At 40.7% G+C, this 18,239-nt stretch overlaps 1 long non-coding RNA gene across 5 annotated transcripts in view; it reads left to right on the top strand.

Moving 5' to 3' along the window:
- The window catches only part of LOC121477517, a 67,956-nt gene that overhangs the window by 23,469 nt on the left and 26,248 nt on the right, over positions 1 to 18,239 (top strand). For 2 of the 5 annotated variants that reach the window (XR_005984261.1, XR_005984264.1), the window contains one exon: positions 11,656 to 11,751. The exons of 1 other annotated variant lie outside the window; for it this stretch is intronic. This is a non-coding gene — a long non-coding RNA (uncharacterized LOC121477517). Of the gene's footprint in view, positions 1 to 1,620; positions 3,668 to 11,655; positions 11,752 to 14,710; positions 14,762 to 18,239 lie in introns of those variants that run through there. 2 more of the 5 variants (XR_005984263.1, XR_005984262.1) reach the window with 2 other exon arrangements.

Raw genomic sequence — 18,239 nt, 5'->3', positions numbered from 1 at the left:
TGAGCTTTTTCTTACTGTCTGAAACAACAGAAATTTCCAGGCTTATGTTGTATTTTCTCTGTCCTTGACATGGAATCACTCATTTCCCCAAAGTATCGTTTCTTTTTCAGGGAAGAATGGTATTCAGAAATCATGATCTGAGCTCTAGGTATGCTCCTCTCTACAAGTGTGTCTCCTTGTTTCTAGGTCTTTTCAGTGTACATACTAGAACACACACACACATATATACACACACACACACATATGTTTTTTCAATATCTTCCATTCAAATACAACAGCACAAGATTTTCCCTTAGTTTTCCCCCATTCCATATTTGTATCGCTCTCTTCACCCATGGTGAAAACTCTGGGTCATAAAAACATTAATGTATTCATTAACTCTTTTTTAAAGTAAGCTTTTATGCCAAACATGGGGCTTGAACTCACCACCCTGAGATCAAGAGCTGCATGTTTTACCGAGTGAACCAGCCAGGCACCCCTATTTATTAACCTGATCTAACCCATAATATACACAAAATTATTTCAAAATTACATCACTAATACCAATACTACTATTTATCATAAACCTACTATAAGCCCAAAATTTCTTCACTATTCTTTTTGTTCTCAGAGTATGCTCCACTAAAAATATGAAGAGTGCTGTGTTCAAAAGTTAATTGAACTTATTTTTTCTTTCCCAAGTTATCAATTTGTTATATACTTATATTCATTTGTTTCTGTTTTTATCTAATATTAGGGTTTATTTATTATACTCTTGAGGTTATTTTTGAATATGTAAAACATTTAGGAAGTTCAAAAGTTGAAACTATATAAAAGGTATACTTAAACCTTTCCTCATCTCTTTTCCCTCCATTCTATCTGCTCCTACACCCTTGATAGAACAATTCTAAAAATTTCCTGGCCAATTCATCTATTTTTTAAAATACATCTGCATTTTTTATGTATATATGAAGTAACTCCATATAAATTCATAAGATTTTCCTCATACTAGACATTGTGCTCTACGACCAAAGAGAACGTAAAAATGAATGAGATATGAACTGTGGGAGAGCAGGGAACAATGGTGAAAAGATGTGAAATGTATAACTTTCATAAAAATTTTTAAAAACTCTTTTTTTTAAAGCCTTATTTATTTATTTTAGAGAGAGTGTGTGTGCAAGCGAAGGGGAAGGGCAGGAAAAGGGACAGAGAGAATCTCAAGCCAACTCTACACTGTGTGCAGAGCCCAACGTGGCACCCAGTCTCACAACCCTGACGTCATGACCTGAGCCGAAATCAACCATCAGACATTTAACTGACTGAGCCACCAGGCATCCCCAAAATAAAAACTTTCTGATAAGACACCAAATAGGCTTGTAAAAATTCAGAGAAGTCTTTCACAAAGGAAGAAGTGATAAGCCATGTCCAGTGAGTCTGAGAGGTCACAGAAGAGGAGGGCCAAGAATTGACCAAGAGGTAGCCATTGGTGACTGCATGAGGATGGTTGTAGGGAATGATGGAGATGAAAGGGGAATTGAACTGGAGGGGATTAAAGAGGGACTGGGAGGTAAGGAAGTAAGACATCAGCACAGGCATGTCGTTTAAAGGCATTTCTTTCTTTCTTTCTATTTTAATTTAAAGGCATTTCAACAAAGCAGAACAGAGAAGTGGGGCTACAGCTAGATGCAAATGTGATGCAAGCCTTTTCTTTTTATAAGATGAAAGATATTATCTAAAACATGTTTGGGTGCTGATGGGAGTGCTCCAGTGGAGAGGGGAAGATCTGAAGTGTGAGAGAGAGAGAGAAAAGACAATTGCAAGAGCAAAGTCTTGAATGTACTGGAGGGGATAGGATCCAGTGCACGAATGAACTAGCATCTAGTAGAAGCTTAATAAAAATGTGTTGAGTGAAAAAGAAATGGTAAGGAATGGACTCTTTCCTCAAGCTGATCAAGTCCAGAGGTGGAAGACAGGTGAGTGAAGCACACACCAGAGCACAAACACCACGGGATGAACTGTGGCTTCATGAGAATGCAAGAACTTTGAGGAAGAAGCAGCACCTTCTCAATGATGAGGCTTCTCAGAGCAGGTGGCATCGGCTGACCCTCGAAGATAAGAAAGTGAAGCAAAGGATTGTGAGAGAGAGAAAGGGCGTCAGTTCAGCCTAAAGAAATGTCAACAAAACCAGGGAGAGATGAAGTACATAGCTTGTGCTTTTGCTTCATAAAACTTTTTTTTACCACAGCCAATATCAAACACAGATGGAGTTTTCTCATAAATAGTTGTGCCTACAGATGCCTGCGTGGCTCAGTGGTTGAGCATCTGCCTTTGGCTCAGGTCATGGGATCAAGTCCCGCATCAGGCTCCCCACAGGGAGCCTGCTTCTCCCTCTGCCTATGCCTCTGCCTCTCTCTCTGTGCCCCTCATGAATAGATGAATAAAATCTTTAAAAATGTAGATAAATTAATAAATAAATACTGTGGCTAATGTTTATTGATGGCACTCTTAGTCCACAGCTACTGGAGGAAGACGACAGTTTCGGCTCCTATCTGGGAATATATCTTTGGTCTGTCCTGAAGAATTTAGTGTCGAATCCTTTCTTGCTGCTCTCATACATAAGCCCTGATTTCCTGACCACACTACATGCAGGGAGTGTTCTCATCTACACTCATCTACACAATGAAGGGGTGCTCCTTCATTGACTAGTGGACAGTAACTAGCAAATTATTTAAACTTTTCTGTCTTGGTTTCCTCATCTGCAAAGTAGGGATGGTAATATCTAGCTCGTAGAGTTTTGTGAGGATTAAAATAGACAATCTATGTGAAGTGCCTCCTCTATGTGCAGAACAGAATATGAGCTCAATAAATGGTTTCCTATTTTTGGTATTAAACATAGTGATAGTTACCGTGTACTGAGTTCTTATGGCATATCCAGCGTAGCTACTAAGTGCTTAGTAGGTATTAATTCACTGAATCCCCACTGCATCTTCTGAGGTAGACACTATCATTGCTTCTGGTCCCATAAATGAGAACAGCAAGGTAAGCAAGCAGTAAGGCAGGGATGGGAAATGAGGCAGGCTGGCCTCAGAGAGCCTTGTCTCTGCTCTACTAGGCCACACTGACTCTCTACTAATGGAATCACAGCAGTTCCAGAACCAAATCAATCTGTTATCCCAGATCCATTTCCCTTTTTAACAAGGAATCCAAGAAATAAGCCAGGGGGATTAGGAATTGTTTATGCTTTTCACAACTGTGAGGGCTGGCAAGAAGCGTGGAAAATGATCCACACATTTTATTCACATGCTTTAGTCTGACCAACTGCGTTCACTCACCAGTTATTACCCAATAATAAAATGCAACATACTTTGTTTTATTTTGCAGTTAAAAATTTAACATTATTCAGGAATAGGCAGAAATGTCTAGGGACTTATCCAGCCAAAAAACACAGGCCTATAAAAAATAGAAACAAAAATATTCATTGCTGTACATTTTATAATACTGAAATATTAGAAGCCACCCTAATATCCTTCAGTAGGGGTCTAATTAAAGTGTGGTACATGCACAACTTTTAACAAGACTATGGTCGGGCACCTGATGGCTCAGTGATTGAGCATCTGCCTTTGGTTCAGGTCATGATCCCAGGGTCCTGGGATCGAGTCCCGCATCAGGCTCCCTGCAGGGAGCCTGCTTCTCCCTCTGTCTATGCCTCTGCCTCTCTCTCTCTCTCTCTGTGTGTCTCTCATGAATAAATGAAAAAAATCTTTTTTAAAAAAGATTTATCTTTTTTAAAAAGATAAATTTAAAGATAAAAAATTCTCCTATGTAATGGGAAGTGAAAGAACGAGGTGCAGAACTTTGTGTCTAATTTGATTCTACTTTTGAAAACTAATGCTGGTAGGTTGGTACATGCATTTTAAAAATCTAGAGAAATAATCAACAAACCCTCATAACAGTAGTTATGAGGAAGGAATAACAAATGACTTTTGACTTCCTACATCATATATTTCTGGATTGTTTGAATTATTCACAAGCACCTATTCACAGAAGAAAACAATATATGTTTAAGTAGGGAGGAACACAGCCCGAAGCAGGGCTCTAATCTCTCAGTCTGTTAACTGCTGCCTCATTTCCTGGCAACAGAGTTTTATGACTGGCTGGCTCTCAACACATCCTTCTGCCAACAGGACACTGGTGAGCAGGGTCCTTAGAAATCTTCCTTGAGAGAACTCTAACACAAGCCCAAGAGGCATTACAACTTGGAAATATGGCCAAAGGGAAAAAATCCATAAAAAAACATCCACCCCTGAGTCTCTATCCACAGTAGGAAATGTGGCCATTAAGCCAATGAAGGGAATTAGGATCATGATGAAATCACACCGGTTTGGCTGTGGAAAAAAACGAGAGACGTTAAGTGCAATTCATCTTTAAAGAACCCCATCCTTCCCATCAGGCCTCGGGACCTACCTCGCCATAAAAGCAACAGAGATAAGATAAATAATCACTAAAATTGCTGGCATTTTTACAATGAGCCACAAATTGCAGTCTTTCACATCCATTTTATGCCACATTGTGTGGCTTTCCTATCCAGAAACTTTGGGAAGCAGGTTTTTCAGAATAGGAGGCGCTTTAGTAAGACACAGAAGGACCAGACCCCAGAATGTCCCATGCTCACCAGCAAAAGTGGTCATCCTAGAATTAACTGGCATAATAATGAATACAATTCATTTTTAGGCCAACATGCTGCTTCCCAAACAACCAAATGATGTATCCATCAAAGAAGAAACAGTGGTAGCAGGTGAACAATGCAGAAAATAGAAAATGCAAGGGAAACTGAGCCTCTGAATGAAACCATAGATGAGGGGAATCAGTGGTCAGCCCAGCTTTCTCCAAATCTTAGAGAGGGGTGTGGAGTACAATGATCAGGAGGGTCTTGGGTCTGTGGGCATGTAGTATGGTCCCCTCTCCATTCTGTCACCACCAAAGTGGTCCCGATACACAGTGAGGACAATGAGGATGCAGGGAAAGCAGCCCCTCCCCTGCCAGTCTGATTGAGGGGCCGCACCCTCCTCCCCTGGGAGCTAAGAAGCCATGGCTGGGCCTCTGGGATGGCCAGTGTTTGTTTCACAAAGGCAAAAATTGAAATGCAAAATCACTATGTAAATTTTTCAAGGTGATTGAGTGACAAAAATAAGAATAAAACTTACCTTTTCTCAACTCCAACTTCAGTGCCAGACCTCAAAATGGAGAGACATGAGGACTTGAATACAGCCCACAACCTCATTTTAATTCTCATCATATATACAAGCACAAACCTTACCATTGCTCTTTTTCTTATTGGCCACCTTTGCCTCCTTCCTGCTGCCACACTGAGCTGAATTCATTGCTCTATTAATTAAGCTAAAGAAGGAAGAGGAATAGATTGATAAAGTAAGGTAGATAAAGAGATGACTTAAATAGTTTCTAGGGGCTCTTGGGTGGTTAAGTTAGTTAAGCTAATTACTCTTGGTTTTGGCTCAAGGTATGATCTCAGGATTGTGAGATCAGGCTCCGAGTTGGGCTCCAAGCTCAGCGCAGAGTCCGCTTGGGACTCTCTCTCTCTCTCCCTCTGCCTCTCCCCACTGTGTGGACTCTCTTCTCCTCTCAAATAAATAAATAAGTAGTTTCTAAAATGGCTAGATATCATATTTTAAGACAGTTTGTTCTAATAGCTTTGGAACACATTATAGATACAAAACTAGTCTTTAAAAATTAGAAGAATAAAAAGAAACCTAGAAGAATATGTTTTCTTCTCAGTCTTTAGCAGGCCCTCTATGAAGGAAAGCCTCTCCCTTATCCACATTCCCAAGTAAGGCTTTAATAAATGGACATGCAGTTTGGAAATAAGAATGAAAAATATGGGATCCCTGGGTGGCGCAGCGGTTTAGCACCTGCCTTTGGCCCAGGGCACGATCCTGGAGACCTGGGATCCAATCCCACATCGGGCTCCTGGTGCATGGAGCCTGCTTCTCCTTCTGCCTATGTCTCTGCCTCTCTCTCTCTCTCTCTCTGTGACTATCATAAAAAAAAAAATAAAAAAAAAAGAATGAAAAATATTCTGAGTCTACTTATTCAAAGTGAATCCAGGTGTTCTTAGTGCTTTCTTTCTGCCAGCAAATGACACAGCCTGAAAACAGATCTGCAGAAACATGCGGTCTTTACAAATGAGGACTAGATTCTACAATAGGTAAAATCCATTATTCTTCCCTTAACCATGCAAGAACCATGGATTGACAAAATGTATGTGTACATTTATACAATGGAATACTACTCAGCAGTAAAAAGGAACCAAAATACTATTAACACTACAACATGAATGAACCTCCAAAGCATTATGTTAAGTGAAAGAAGACATTCACAAAAGACCACATCACATTATGCTTCCATTATATTAAATGTCTAAAATAAACAGATTCTAGAAATGGGAGGCAGATTAATGGCTGCCTGGAGCTGGGGTAAGCTGGAAATGAACAGTAAGCAGGCTCAAGAGATCTTCCTGCGGTGATGAAAATGATCTAAAACCAGAATGATGATGGCCACACACTTGCTAAACTTACTAACAGTCATTAAAATACTTAAGTGGGCATATTTTACACTATGTAAATTACATCTCAATAAAGTTGCTTTAAAAAATGCAAGAGTCCCCTGCAAGTCTCAGGTTGCCAGATTTAACTTAGCATTCTTGCTAGTGTTTGAACCACAAAATGACACACACAGTATCATTTTTGTAAAATTGTCCTGAAACTTACCACAGAAGAGCCCCAGAAGCAAATCCAAATAACAAAATCTCACTTTTTTTTTTCATTTAGCAAAGCTGATGATTATCTTCTTTATGCTTCCCCTTTGCTTGCTAAAGATGACTTTGGTTTGTTTACTTTTTATGAGAAGTTTCCTATTGCCTAAACACTAGTTTCACGTGAACTTGGCTGCAGAATCATTTCCTTTAGGTGGTCAGATGTGACATCCAAATGTTAGTCAGCATGGTGTCAAATCTATTTTAACTACGCCACTCAATCCTGTTTTTCTCATTTGGCTAAAAAGCAACTCAGAGGTTTTTCCAGTCTTAAAAAATTTATGGATAATTCTTCATTTTTATTTTACTTATATTTGTACTTCATGAAATCTAAGAGTATCAATTCATTCTTTCCTTTAAAAATATTATGCAGATGGAAGTATGTACAGGATTTCAGCTTTGGTAGCAGCAAAATATTGTTCACAAATAGGAAACTAGCTAAATTATTATACATCCAAACATGAAATAAATTACTATGTAGCTATTACAAATATGGATCAAAATCTATAGGTACTACGTCCTAGGTCTGGAATTACCTCCAAGATGTATTGTTAAGTAAAAAAAAAAAAGATGTGGAATAGCATGCTTATTATGCTACCCTTTATATTTTGTTTTTAAAATAATATATCTAAGCATAGATACACCAGATTGGTAAGAGTATGTTCTTGTAAGAAAGGGAATTGAATACGTGGGGGTTTGTCCTGATAGGGCCACTAACTTTTCAGTATATATTCTTTAATATTGTTGGAACATTTACTACGTATATTATTATCCACTGAAAAATTTTTTCATGGGACGGCCTGGGTGGCTCAGCGGTTGACCGTCTGCCTTTGGCTCAGGGCATGATCCTGGCGTCCTGGGATCGAGTCCCACATCGGGCTCCCTGCATGGAGCCTGCTTCTCCCTATGCCTGTATCTCTGCCTCTCTCTCTCTCTCTCTCTCTCTCTGTCTCTCATGAATAAATACATAAAATCTTTTTAAATTTTTTTGTGTGTTTTATGCCGTTACCCGTACATTTGATAAACCATAACAAGATGCAATTCAAATACTCTAACAACTTCTGTCCACATATAGTAGTAATGACATTTAATAAGAACTCTGTCCAGATTTTAATACATAAGTTGCTAAGAAATTTATTTAAAGACTTCAATTTCTCCCTCTATAAAACAGATATATTATTATGAAGTTAAGGGAATAACATTTGTAAGAGTTTATAAGATGCAAAGTCATCAAGATGGAGCTTTGCAGGGGCAGCTTACCCTTGGATATAAGTAAATTGAGTTCATCTATAGAAGCAATAGATCTCTCTGTACCGGACATTTGTTTCTTATTCATCATTGGATCATTCAAGTTGAATTGGACTTGACTTATGGTGATCAATTATGGCTTTTTGTATTACAGGACCAAATTCATTATCGGATCCTTGGAGACTAAGTTTAGCATTAAATATGTTTGCAGTGGCAGACAAATTCATAATCTGCCTGTCAATTCACTCCACTGCCTGGTCATTCTTCTGCCTATACAATTAATTTCACTGAAGAAACAGTAATAAACATATCTTAAAATCACGATGGCATATTATAGTTTGGAAAACACTTTTACATATTTTATTGTATTTGACAGTCTTAATAACCCTATAGGGGAGGTGAGACAGACATTATTATGTCTGTTTCGCAGACGGTTATAGATTAGCTAATCATTCAGGAAGCAGAGAGCTAATATCGGAAGCTGGGTTTCCCCCATCCCATTCCATCTAGCTATATGTATTTTATTGTATGTGTGTAAGAGTTCAGAAATGGATGTGTTTGTGTATAAATTCCATGCTTTATATTTGAACATATAGACAATCTTTCAATTTCATAGTTTCTGGGTTTTGTGAATGGAATTCATATAGACATTGTTTCACTTGCAGTTTGAACTTACCCTGACAATTATATCATTTAAATTCACACGGGTAGCCAGAGTGTTCTTGTGCGACAGTGACCATTCATTTTCATAGTCTCATTTATGACTCATGGATTTGTGTGGGTGTTGAAAAGACAAATCCAAAGAAAGAGGAATGGGAGAAGATTTCTTTCTATATTTAAATATAAATAATAGAAAGAGGCTGAGCTAAGTTATAAATAACGATGAAGTGAAATGTTCTCCGGAAAATCCATGGCAATAACATTAACTGCTGCCTGAGAAATGTGACTGCTTAAAACTCTGGTTTGGAAAACCTATTCATTGTAAAATAAATGCCTTTTTATTGCTATTATTACATCAGGTCATTCTTCTGAATTTTTTCCAGGCTTACAAATGTAATAATTGGTTTTATACATTTCAATGATTTAAGATATATGGTTTTTAATGTTTCATGTATTAGGAAAAGCAACTTGGGCTATCATCGGGTTATTGCTCTGGACTGAGGTGGCTTTTCAGTATTTTTTGCAGTGAAGTGTAAAGACATGTTTATTATTTTAAACATTAGCCAGTTATTGTATGACAAAAAAGTATTATTAGGTTCAGATAATCATTATTATTCTTACACACACCCACACACATTGATAAATACACTGAATAATAGTATACCCAAGGCCAGAATCTGGAAACTTACAATATCCATGGAATTGATGTGATTTTGTTGCAGTATTTTTCAAGATTTAATGAAGTTAAGTAATTTAGCTTGCTCTTGGATACTACTATCTTTAACTTGTTGGAAGAAATCACTAATCTGAGAAGGAAAGTATCACAATCTTGTGGAAGTGCTGAATCTGCCTTTCTTTGTAGCTTAAAAGGAAATAACTTGGTTGCAGCAGAATGTTTCACATCCCTTTTGTTTGGTTCCAATTTGCAGAGTCATCTTGCTTCTAAAATGGTTTCATAGCCAGAGATGAGAGGTTTCTAAGCCAGAAAGAAACTCCCCTCATCTTTGAATATGTGCCTTTATGTGAATCTCAAGGGCCAACTATGTAACTGAGATCTGATTTTTTTTTTTAAATTTCCATCAGATATTTTTAGCAAGACTTAAGCATCCATTTGAAGACTTGACAGGAACTATTCCAATAATCATGCTCCATATAAATAAATAACTTCTACCTCTTCCTACAGATGTTCTGATAGGGCTGCAGGGGAGGGACGGCTTAGGAAGACCCATTAAAGTACACATGGACTTCTGGATCTGTTTTTATTCTTCAAGACTGATTTAGCTAATCTAAGCTAAAGGAAAGCTGATTACCTTGTGTTTGAGTTAATGTGAGAGTTTACATTGTATTCTGAAATGTTAACCAGTCTCTGAGATAACCCTTTATTAGCCTGTTATTAAACATTTACATGTAGATGTACACATACATATCATTGTATCCAGCTTTTATCCTGAGTAAGGGTTATAGTGAGCAGGACTACTCTAGAGAAACGTTAACAATGAAAAAAAATAGGTAATATTAATGAAAATATAAATTATCATAGTCACAACATGCAAGAGATGAAAGTACACAAGCTTAAAAGGACATGCTGTTTTAAAAGGCCAGGTAACAGAAGAGATCAGAAATCCAGGCAGTTAATTCATAGAGAAGAGAAGTCAGGCGCTGAAGGTCTGAGAACCAGGGCAGGTAAGGATGAGCCAAGGCCCATGAGAATGGAGCAAGGACTACAGATATGATTCTGAGGCAAGGTCTCCTTCACACTCTCCAGGAAGATGAAAAATCTTCCACTCAAAGTCTGTGATCCTTTGACTGCCAAGTAGACTTATGATCACCTAAATGAATTTTGTTAACAAGATGGACTGAGTTACATATTATGGCTGTTCTCCTATGGCTTCCAAAGCTCAGTTCTCCTTAGCTAGAAACAAGTGGGAAAATTGAAAAACGCATGGGGACAGCTGATAGTTGTTTAAAAGTCAGAAGATAAGCACTCCATCCCACACCTCAGAGGTGGAATCAAGGTGCCTGAGTGCTTGACTCACAGGAATGCTGAAGAGGTTGCTATAGAAATGTTATCAAATTGCTGGAATCAGCTATGTATCTAACAGAACTTAAATTTCAAAGTCCACAGGAAGCATAGTTGAAAAGGACTTTCCTTGGCTGCTGTGTGTTTACAAGGCAGTTACTTAAAAGATCAAATTGCATGTGGCTAGCCATCTCTGAGAACCTGGGTAGGGAGGATAACATTACCACCCCTGCCATGCTTGCTCATTAACAAGGAGGGGACTGGAGATCCTAATAGTTAAGATAAGAGGAATTCAAGGGGGCACTTGCAGACACAGATCTTGGCCTCTATATAAGTGCAATACAATTTTTTCCAACTGTCATCTCAATAACCAGGGACTGTGGTTAGAACAGGGCTCACCCTGCAGATTTCAGGTTGAGAAATGTTGAACACTAAGGAAAGGGGAGGGGTTATCAGAGGTGGGGGAAAAACGGTTTGGGGGTAGGAGGGTGAGCAGAGCAGGACAAATCCAAGGTACGGAAATCCAAAACATGGGGGAAGTTCCCAAACTCAGGTTGTTGGATAACTTAAATATCAAATATGAGGCAAGCAAAGGGCAGAACAGAACAGATATTAGGATCGCAGTTCTGAGATGGAACCCTGTGTCTGATCCAAGGATTGCCTCAACCCACGTCTCCTCATTATTCTTTGATAAAAAACTACTGCCCCAGCATGAAGAGAGAGTTATACTTCACCAACAAGAGTGGATTCTGACAACGTATGTTGGAATTTACTGACGTCAAAATATGCCAGATACCTAGAGGTCAGCTTAAAATAAAAGGAAAAGGAAACATCTTTGTGTCTACTTCCATCAGCATCCATAGGAATTAGAGCTAAAAGAGACCTTGGAGATGTCCTAATCCAGAACTTCATTTTGCAGATGTGCAGCTGAGGTCCAGTGTGGCCAAGTGACTTGCTGGAGCACACACAGTGAGTGGCAGTGCTAGGACTGGAACTCGCACCTCCTGACATTCTGGTCAGTGTTCTTCCCATCGCCAGGTTTTTAACATTCACAGATACTCTGGATGAAAGGCTAAGTCTCCAGAACATCAGCAACCATCACATCATAAATTCAAAATCCCACGGAAGGAAGGAAGTGGAATACATCACCACCACCACCCGCCCCCACTGACAGTAGGAAGTTAAGTGAGAAAGAAGAGTCCTAGAAGTTTAGCAAAGACAATTTATATTTGCCCTGGAAAAACAGATGTATGATCTGGGATGTATTAGGAAAGCATGACCCCATTTGCTCTCCCTGATTATTTTCTGCTTTCACAGCAACTCCAAGGTATGACAGAAAAGCTCTTTTAATAAAGATAATAACAGGGTTTAAAACATCCAAATTGGGGATCCCTGGGTGGCGCAGCGGTTTGGCGCCTGCCTTTGGCCCAGGGCGCGATCCCGGAGACCCGGGATCGAATCCCACATCAGGCTCCTGGTGCATGGAGCCTGCTTCTCCCTCCGCCTGTGTCTCTGCCTCTCTCTCTCTCTCTGTGACTATCATAAATAAATAAAAAATTAAAAAAAAAAAAAACATCCAAATTGTAGACACATAGAAAGAGCTGAGATGGTCTTTAGTCCTGACTTTATTTTACAGTTCAAGAAACCGAAGGCCAGAGTGGTTAGGAGTCTTGATCGTGGTTAAACAACAAGCCAGTTGAATGTGGTCCCTTTCTAATTAGTTACTTTGGAGAGGCTTTATACTTATTCTAATGTTGCTGACACTACTCAAAACATCTCTACTCAAAAAATTCCTCAGATTTTCTCTTATTTTAGTAAAGGGGCTGCTAACACTAGAAAATTGAGCTCCTTTACTTTATAGCTGCCTTCTGTCTTCCTCCCTATACTCTACCCCTAACAAATAGCACTGTCCAGCTCACTCACTCATTAATTCAGTACAAATTCATTGAGCATGAGTACCCCAGATCTAGTGTATGACTTGGCTCCAGTGACTCCACATTATGTTGGAAAATCCAAATACACTCTTAGCTCCTTACATTCAGCTAACCATCCTTCACCTTGAACCACCCTCCCTCAATCATACTCAGGTTGGTTTATGAAACAAGCTGCCTATTACAGGTGGTTGTTCTAGAGTCAATGCAGTCCAATAGAACTTTTTGTAGTAATGTAAATATTCTATAATCTGTGCCATCCAAAACAGGAGTCACTAGCCACCTGTGGTTATTTAGCACTTACAATGTGGCCAGTGTGACTGAGAAACTGAATCTTTAAAAATTTATTTTAACTAATTTAAATTTAAATAGCCACATGTAGCTAATAGCTACCATATTGGATGGCACAGTTCTAGACTCTTCCTCCATTTCCTCCCCAACTCATTCCTCCTTATCTCTCAGGTACCAGGCTCAATCAAAATTTTGGTTTTTTTTTTTCAATCAAAATTTTGATGCATAGTTCTTTCCTCTTCTCTGCAATCCCATGTGGTTGCCTGGATCTCCTCTCTTCTCTGGCTCAACATTACTTTCTCTTCTTGGCAACTCCACAATTCAGAGGGATAAGCTCTGCTTTAGCCCTAGCTTCATAGACCCTCATGGATACCTTCCCCCTGCCTGATCACCACATGCAGGAGGGCCAGCAGATTCAGACATCTGCAGTCCCACTGAAGACATTCACGATAATGTTCTGAGGGCTCTTTGTCCTTTTGCCAAAAGAGAGTCACAAAATTAGAAAATTGCCCTCGGATGCCTTTATTCTTGAGGTAAAGTTTAGAGGCACTGCCACAAGTAGTCTGTGGGAACTCTTCCCTTCTGTGAGCATGCACCACTGAGAAAACAAGCCTGGATAATAATTCTTATTTTTGACACTCTAAAGCACCTCAATAATCAGTCATTCACTAGAATGAAGTATTTTCATGGAATAGTGATCCCATCCTTGGTGCTTTTAGTGGATATGCACTGGTTTGGAGAGGAAGGGTTCTTTCCCCTGTCACTGTTGGAATGTGAAATGCCAAAGGCTGGAGGCAGCATGTGGGCTCCTAAGGACAGGTTGCGCTTTCCAAAGATGACCACAATAGCTCCCTTCTCATAGTCATCTACCCTTGAATCTTGGAAGGCTTATGACTTAGGAAAGCAAGTGACTCACACTTGGAGCTCTAATCTACCATGTAACAAATCCAGCTTATTTCTGTGAGACTGCCATGCCATGAGGATGTGCAAGCCAAGAAGAGGCATGTAGATGTCCCGTTAGGAGTTAGTCTTCAAGTCCTTCCACTTAGGTATCAGACATGTGAGTGGGAGTTTCAGAACACCCTAGCCTTTCAATCCTCCCATCTAAGGCCCCAGACATGTGGAGCAGAAAAAAATCCATCAACGTTGTGCCAGTTTCACATTCTTACAGAATCTGTAAGCATAACAAAATGGCCATTGTTTTATGCCACTAAATCTGGGGCAATAATATCCACAATTGTTCTATAAGTCGCAAGAAATGAACAACCAACCATCAATTCCCACCTCCCCACCAGCAGTTCCCAAACAGAAAGCACTCATCACCCTTACCATGATTAACTCTGTCAACGACTGCCCTGGGGCAAGGTAAAGTGGGTCTGGAAGGACTTTTCTGACATGTCAAATCTCCAGGAGGGCTGACTTTTCTTAAGCCATGCAGCATGATAGGAGGTATATTAAAAGGAAGAAAATCATGATTGGATTGTTTGTTTCTTTGGTGTTGAGTTTAATAAGTTCTTTATAGATCTTGGAAACTAGCCCTTTATCTGATAGGTCATTTGCAAATATCTTCTCCCATTCTGTAGGTTGTCTTTTAGTTTTGTTGACTGTATCCTTTGCTGTGCAAAAGCTTCTTATCTTGATGAAGTCCCAATAGTTCATTTTTGCTTTTGTTTCTTTTGCCTTCATGGATGTATCTTGCAAGAAGTTACTGGGGCCGAGTTCAAAAAGGGTGTTGCCTGTGTTCTCCTCTAGGATTTTGCTGCTGGGGATTTACCCCAAAGATACAGATGCAATGAAACGCCGGGACACCTGCACCCCAATGTTTATAGCAGCAATGTCCAAAATAGCCAAACTGTGGAAGGAGCCTCGGTGTCCGTCGAAAGATGAATGGATAAAGAAGATGTGGTCTATGTATACAATGGAATATTACTCAGCCATTAGAAATGACAAATACCCACCATTTGCTTCAACGTGGATGGAACTGGAGGGTATTATGCTGAGTAAAATAAGTCAGTCGGAGAAGGACAAACATTATATGGTCTCATTCATTTGGGGACTATAAATAATAGTGAAAGGGAATAGAAGGGAAGGGAGAAGAAATGGGTAGGAAATATCAGGGAGGGAGACAGAACATGAAGACTCCTAACTCTGGGAAACGAACTAGGGGTGGTGGAAGGGGAGAAGGGTGGGAGGTGGGGGTGAATGGGTGACGGGCACTGAGGGGGGCACTTGATGGGATGAGCACTGGATGTTATTCTGTATGTTGGCAAATTGAATACCAATAAAAAAATAAATTAATTATTTAAAAAAATAAAAAATAAAAGGAAGAAAATCACTTTACTGCCTCAGACAGGAACATAGGCTCCCACAAAGAGGGTTTTCAGTGGCAAACTTATGATTATAAGCTGGTGAGAATTTAGACTGAAATGTTTTCCTGCCCCTGAAGCTTACTCAGTACTTCAGACATTACCCTTCAGGTAGAGGCCTCATTGATAAAATTACTAAATTCTCCAGGATTTAGCTCAAAGAAGCCTCCCTTCTAGGCAAAAGACACCCCAGGTTTGGACTTTCATCATAGAGATATCATGGACAGAAGGATTGGGAGTGAGGAGGAGGCTGCCTTTGGAGGGAGAATTGTGTTCATGAAGAGAAGTCACTCTCCTCCCCACCCTAGAGAGGAGAGGGAGTAGGTGCTGTTTTGTTCCTTTGGGATTGCTGATTGAGAGCTGAAGTTTAGAAAGGAGGTTCTCAAAAGACTTGCTCATAAAGTTTTATTCCAGAAAGAAAGACTGATGTCTTGCCCTTTGTCTGGTTATTTGCTTGGCCACTGAACTCCTATCCAAGGGCTTGCAAATTGGGCAAGGAGCACTGGGGAGAGGTGGCATGGTAGATGGGCTAGCAGGAGGGGTGCAAGGGGACCTCTCACATTCCCAGGCCTCAGAGAGCTAAAGGAGGGCTCTGATAGCTCTGCCAGTTTTGGAGTCTAGGCAAGGAAGAGGAGATTGAGGCTACTGGGTTACCAGATTGCTGAGCTTGGAAGAAAGATCCGTAGAGCTGAGGAGCCTGGGGAAAGGAATGTCTTGGAGATGCCACCAAGCCATAGATCGAGTGCCACGGGGGTGAGATGCTGCCGGCAGTGAAACTGGATCACTGTGACAACAATCAGAAAGGCGACCAAACTTCGAGGCAGGCTCTTGCTTAAGGAGACTTTCTTCTGTGCAGAAGTGTGGCAAGAGAAAATAGGTGGTGAAGGGAGAGGACCACACCTGGCCCCCACTCTAGGCCCTTGGAGCCACAAGCTTAGACTGAACTTAGGAAAGAAGGAAAGATTTGAATCAAATATGAGGTTGAGGGGCACCTGGGTAGCTCAGTGGTTGAGCATCTGCCTTTGACTCAGTTCGTGATCCCAGGACTCTGGGATCAAGTCTCGCATCAGGCTCCCTACAGGGAACCTGCTTCTCCCTCTGCCTATGTCCCTGCTTCTCTCTCTGTCTTTCATGAATAAATAAATAAAATCTTAAAAAAATATATAAGTTTGAAGTTCTAAAACAAGCAGAACTGAATTTTAACAACTAGGTCTCACTATTTTAGTAACTGAAATAATGCAGAATTACAGAAGTGGACTGAGATGGCATTAAAGAAAGCCCTCAATCCAGCTGCAGAGCATAGCTGGGGACAGGCTTTGGAAAAATAAAGCTCCTTAATAAATGCACCCCCATGGGTTCAATAACCAGCAGTCAAACTGGTTACACACTCAGGTGACTCCCAGGCAGAGACTACAGTGGGTAGGGTGCGTGTCCAGGATCTCACAGCCGGGGGTGAATGCTGCACTTTGCAGCTTGGTGAGCTTCAGCACATCAAGAGAAGTCCCTGAGCTCTCAGTTTCCTGTTTATGAAGGGCTAACAAATCCTATGCCCCAGATTTACGAGGTTTAAGTGAAATAATGTCTGTACACATCCAAGAATAAAAAGGAGTTGCTTTTTGCTATTTGCCCCTCTGTGTGTCAGCTTCCCAGTAAGGTGACCTCCTTAACTTTTCAGTTCTGTGGGTCACTGCTCCTCGCCTATCCATGGCTGAGCAGGTTTTCCTGTTCGCATGTCACTGACCACTGGTGAAGTAAGGTTCTTTTTTTTCTTTTTTTCTTTTTTTAAAGATTTTTTCATTTATTTATTAGAGAAAGAGAGAGAAACAGGCAGAGGGAGAAGCAGGCTCCATGCAGGGAGCCTGACGTGGGACTTGATCCCGGGTCTCCAGGATGGCGCCCTGGGCTGAAGGCAGGTGCTAAACTGCTAAGCACCTGCTTACAGGCCCAGGGCGCCAGGCTCACTGGGGCTGCCCTTTTTTTTTTTTTTTTTTAAGATTTTATTTATTTATTCATGAGAGACAGAGGGAGAGAGAGAGAGAGAAAGACAGAGACGAGACAGAGACACAGGCAGAGGGAGAACAGGCTCCATGCAGGGAGCCCGATGTGGGACTCGATCCCAGGACTCCGGGATCACACCCTGAGTGAAAGGCAAACGCTCAACCACTGAGCCACCCAGGAGTCCCAGTAAGGTTCTTTCCTACCCAGGGGTCCTCTCAGATCCCCCTCCATTCCACGATGGATAAGTTTCCCTTGCAGGCCCTCAGTGGTGACTACCAGACGCATCTTCTTTCTGCCTCAACAACAATCCTCTGTCCCTTTGAGAACCTGGGACCCCAGAGCTAGCGCTGCCCCCAGGGACTACCCATTCCCCTCTAAGAGGAGCTGATCCGGACCCTCTTCCAAGCTACTGACTCTTCTCAGCAATGTCAGCCTGGAACAGCTGGGCCCAGGTCACAGCACAGAGCCTTGCTAGCAGACATTTTTAAAAAATCAACACATAACTTATCTATGGTAAAGTGTACAGATCTTAAGTGTACAGCTTGATGAATTCTTACATATGGATACAGCCACGGAAGTACTTACCTGGTCAAAAACTTTAAAAAGTATATCACCCCAAAAGGCTTCCCATGCTCCTTCCCAGTCAATCACCACCTCTGCCAGAGGCAACCAACATTCTGACATTTAAGCCACAAATGTGTTCCGCCTGTGTCTGAACTCCTCCCTAGAATTGTACTGTATGTAGTCTCTACTCCCTGACTTACTTTGCTCCGCATGTCTTTGAGAGTCATCCATGGTGTAGCATGTATCCATAGCTTGTTCCTTTTCTTTTTTTTTAAAGATTTTATTTATTCATTCATGAGAGACACATAGAGAGAGGCAGAGACATAGGCGGAGGGAGAAGCAGGCTCCCTGTG

The sequence above is a fragment of the Vulpes lagopus genome, chromosome 17 (assembly GCF_018345385.1).
Source record: "Vulpes lagopus strain Blue_001 chromosome 17, ASM1834538v1, whole genome shotgun sequence".
In the NCBI taxonomy this organism is placed as follows: Eukaryota; Metazoa; Chordata; class Mammalia; order Carnivora; family Canidae; genus Vulpes; species Vulpes lagopus.
The sequence above is the reverse complement of the archived record's forward strand: the minus strand, read 5'-3'. Positions and strand labels throughout refer to the sequence as shown.